The following is a 4,925-nucleotide window of genomic DNA, read 5'->3' as shown; positions in this document are numbered from 1 at the left end:
CAGAGGTGCTTGTGTGTGTGTCTGAGGGGATGGGAGGGGAGGGCCGCCCTGTGGACTGGAGAGTCCCTGTTTACCTGTCCAAGCCATTTGGTCTTTGCAGGAGCTGGCATTTCCCTCTTCAGGGCTGTTCACCAGGGTGGGACTCTCTGTAGCGACCAAAAGGTGTGTGTGTGCATAGGTGTATGTCTTCCCTGGGGCTCTGTTTGTGTTGGCTGTCTTCTCTCCTGGTCACTCTTGGGCCTGGAACAGCCAGGAGTCCTCCCTAGCCTCCAACCCCACAGCAACTTTTCCATTCCCAGCCCCAGCACACTGGCTCTTTGGCCCAGGGAGAGGCCAGAGCAAGCTTATGGGGAAATTCGATCAGAGGCATGCAGTTCTGCCCCACAGTCAGTGTCCACTCCGGGGGGCGAGAGAGTGATGGGAGGGGCAGAGCTCTGCTCACAGGAATGGGATGTCCTGGCCACTCAGTTCCTTCAACCCAGGCCTGGCTCGAGTCCCTGTGTGTTTGTTGACTTAAATATGTCAGGAAACAGCCGGATACCAGGTTGCTGGTCCAGGGGTGTGGACACCTCTGGCAGCCCCTGACTTGGCCAGAACCCCTCTTCCAGATGGGGTGTGGTGGGGAGTGGTAAAGACAGGGTTGACCTTAGGAGGTTTAACCTTAGGAGGGGAAGCAAGGGGAGCCTGGATCAGGGCATGGGTCAGGCAGTAACCTCAACAATCAGGGGACCAAGGTGGGAGCAAAGGGCCAGTACTGGGGTGTACAGGGAAAGATCACAGAGGGGGATAACTGGGACAGAGGACAGCGGACAGTGATGAGAGGACAGGGATGGGGGCACAACCCCCAGCTGCTCCTCAGCGCTCACAGGAGCTGTGAAGGGCTGGGAGCACACTGTGAGCCTTGTTTGAACCAGCAGGGCCTGTGCCTAGAGGATCTGCTCTGGGAGACCCTGAATCAGGAAGAATCCTCTGAACCCAGGCTGCACCTGGGAAGGGAGACAGAGCAGAAAGCCTGTCAGCCAGGCCTGAAGGATGGGGTCTTTGGAAGTGGAAGGGAGCTCTTCACCCGCTTCGCCCAGCTTTGGCCAAGCACCTGTGCTTCTGACTGCTCAACCCTGGGGCCATGAGGGATGGGAAGGACCGGCCCACAGAGGTATAGACAAGAAGGACAAATAGGAAGGGGAGGGAGGATAGGGACACAGAGCTAGGAGGTAAGGGAGAAAGGGGAGGAGGTAGGAAAAAGTGAAGAGAAAGAGACAGAAAACCCATGTGAGAGATGGAGAGACAAAGGGAAGCAGAGAGGAAAAAGCATCACGACAGAGAGGCAGCAGACAGAGATGGAGAGAGAGTAAAAATAGCTCAGCATTAAGATAATTGCAGCTCACAGCTCTGCCCTCCGTTAGGAATTAAATGAGGTTTTATTACTTTGATTTTTCTCTCCTGGATCCTACGCGACTTCTTAAGAACTTGGGGAAAAGTTTTTCCGGTGGGCGGCCAGGTGGCGGGGGCTGTGTGGGTGACAGAGGAGGAAGGGAACTGCACTTCTGGGAGCTGAGGGGAAGGGCGGGCAGGGGCAGGAGTGGGTGGGGGCTGGTGGAGGCAGTGAAGCCCAACAGAGGCTGGAGGAGGGGACCAGGGCCAGGCTTGGGAGATGAGGGGCTGAGAAGCTGGGGGCCACAGAGTGATCTGCATTCACTTTGACTTGGGATTAATCATATGCAAATGAGATGTAAAAATAATATGCCACTCCCCAGTTATTATTCTCGAGTTAGAAGCACAGCACGGGTGGTTAGGTCCAAGGAACAAATTCAAGACCTCGTTTGACTTAACTCTAATTGAATTATGGGTTTTCTGCTTGGACGGATTAAAAACAAAGTTTACAGTAGGTGTTTATTAATGCACATAGGTCCGAGAGCCCTGTTTTGAGGCCTGTTCTTCCTGCATTTACCTTCTCATCATTGCCCAGTGCCTGCCACAGAACCTGGCACGCAGCAGACACTACACTCACCTTCTTTGGAAGGTGACTTATGCATGGTTTAGTGAAGCCTCTGCCCTTCTTCTTGAAGGTGGTGAGAGGGGACAATCTGGGATATTCCTTCCTGCTCCCCAAGCAAGATACAGTCACATGAACAGAACTTAAAACTGGGGAGTAGGAATCTCAGATTTGTAGTTTACTGTGTGGATTCGGACAAATTCCTTAGCTTCCACGTGCCCCCATTTTCTTACATTTCAAAGCCCACTTTCCATGGTGCCTGTGATGATTTAATAATATAAAACTTAAAGCCCCTAGTCTAGTTCAGGACTCAGGATAGTCCTCAGGATTTGTCTTCCCTGCAGCTATAGGGTGCAGTTCTGAAAATGGCCAGCAGATGGCAGAATCAGCCAGGGTTTGGGCAGATGGAGCTGCTGGCACCATGGATTTGTAGTTGGGCATCACACCGGTGACCTTGGCACCACTGAAGTGAACTGGAGTTGGCAGAGTTGGCATGTGGCAGCTGGAAGGCAAGCCCCTGGAAGTCCTGGGAAGCAGCCTTAGAGGAGCTAGGGAGTTCTGGTTGGGCATTCAGGGGTATCTTTCCTTGCCCTCAAGGAGAGATTGGGATGGGTCAGGGGACAGAGAAAAAAATTCCAAGGTCCATCTCTGGGGAAACACACAGATAAGGGAAAGTAGAAGGCAAGGCGCTGTCAGCGGGGACAATGGTGGTACTAGGACAGGTGGGCCATCATCTGAGACAATTCATTCATTCATCTGTTATGTGTCCATTCAATATTTTCACATTGGGTGCTTAGGTGCTATTTTATTATGTTTTGGAGGCACTAGGGATTTTAATTCAGGGGCGCTGTACCACTGAGCTACATCCCAGCCCTTTTTATTTTCTGTTTTGTTACAGGGTTTTGCTAAGTTGCCCAGGCTGGCCTCAAACTTGTCCTCCTGCATTCAGACTCTACAGTAGCTGGAATTACAGGTGTGCATCACCAGACCTGGCTAGATGCTTTTAAAAAATCAAGTTTGTAAGGGGAGGATCAGATATCATAAAGATATAGGGAAGATCAGTGGAGGAAAAGGAGATTGAGAGGGAGGGAGGAGGTTCAGGAAAAGGAGGAAATGTGGAATGAATTTAGCAAAATCACTCTATGTGCATGTATAAATATACCACAGTGAATTCCACCTTTATGTACGCACATGTGAGATAATAAAATAAGAAGCAAATAAATAAGTGAGTGAAAGGAAGACCAGTAGAGTAAAGGAAGAAAAATAGGGGGAGGCAGGAGGGAAGGAAAATTGGGGGGCACTGGATATTGAAATGAAGTAAATAAAATTCCATGCATGTATGATTTCATCAAAATGAACCCAGCTATTATGTATAACTATAATGCACTAATTTAAAAAAGAAAAACAACTTCTTTCAGTTAGAGTTTACATATAACAAAATGTACCTTTTTTTTTTTTTTTTTTTTTTTTGGTAGCAGGGATTGAACCCAAGGGAGCTAAACCACTGAACCACATCCCCAGCCTTTTTTTTTTTTTCTATTTTATTTAGAAACAGGGTCTCATTGAATACTTTAGGGCCTTGCTAAGTTGCTGAGGCTTGCTTTGAACTAGAGATTCTCCTGCCTCGACCTTTGAAGCCGTTGGGATGGGATTACAGGCGTACTCCACTGTGCCCAGCAAAATGTACCATTTTAAGTATACATTTTGTAGTATGCGACCACCACAACACAGATATAGAATATTTCCATCACTCTAAGACGTCCTTTTGCCTCATCGAAGTCAACTCCCCCCCACCATGGATGTATCATAACTCTTAGCACGCCAAATTGAAACATGTCCTTCCCACCATTTATCTTTATACTCAAAATATAGAAGTCATTACATACTGTAGAGAGCATGGGTTGAAGAAAGGAGACAAATATGTCATAGAAATTGACAACGGGTGATGTATATAAAGCATTTACTCTGTGCTGGGCACTGGACTGGGATCTTTATATGCATGATCTCTTTTGATCCTTACTAGTATCATTCCATTTTACAGAGGAGGCAAGTGAGGTTCAGAGGGCTTCAGCCGCTTTGCCTAGAGCCTGCTTCAAACGCCGTCTGACACATCGCTCGTTCTTTACTGCTGTCTTTAACACATTCAGGATGAAAGAGGGCAAGATCGTTAGCATGCACGTGCGCGGTCTTCTCTCCTGCTTGGCATTGGACCTGGTTTCTCTCTCTCCTCCAGCCCAGTTTGGACCCCATAGTTGGAGAAGCCGAAATCGATGTGCCGAGGCTGCCCTCTGGTGATAGAAAAGAGAACAGTACTATTTGTGCCCTCTGGCGCCCCCAGGTGGGAGCTGGGATGTTGCGAAGACAGCGAGCTGCAGCCCACAGCGGAGGCAGCCTCAGCCCCGGGCACCTGGAGACCCCCTGCTCTGGCCACTGCCTGGTGCCCCCCGAGGTGCCAGCTGAGGCTGCCCCCGAAGAATGCCAGCTGCCTGATCTCTCCGCCTCCCACTCCCTCCACCAGCTTCACACACACTCCAATCCCGGTCCAGTCGGCTGCTTCCATTCCCTGAAGAAGAGGCCCTAAAGTTAAAACAGCTGTTAATTTATAAACCAATTTTTCCGTGACTGCTTAATAAATCGCCAGCAGCTGCTCTGCCCCCTCCTCCTGCCCAGGCACCCGGCCCCGGGGGCTGCATGGAGAAGCTCAAAGCAGCCAGCCTGCCCCTTCTGCCTCCTTCCCCCAGTCCCCTAACCTACCCCCATTTCCCAGAAACTGGGCTTGTTTGGGGGAACCCCTGGCGAACCCATATTCTCTGGTCTTCATTGGAGTACTGAGATGAAAATAGGTTTTCTTTCCTAGTAGGCTGAAGCCCGAAGGCCACTCCTCCAGTGCCCCACAACCTTCAGCCTAGACTCCCAAGCCCAGACGGTGGAC

This window comes from Spermophilus citellus (assembly GCF_964194105.1).
Source record: "Spermophilus citellus genome assembly, chromosome: 17".
In the NCBI taxonomy this organism is placed as follows: Eukaryota; Metazoa; Chordata; class Mammalia; order Rodentia; family Sciuridae; genus Spermophilus; species Spermophilus citellus.
Note: the sequence above shows the minus strand (reverse complement) of the source record.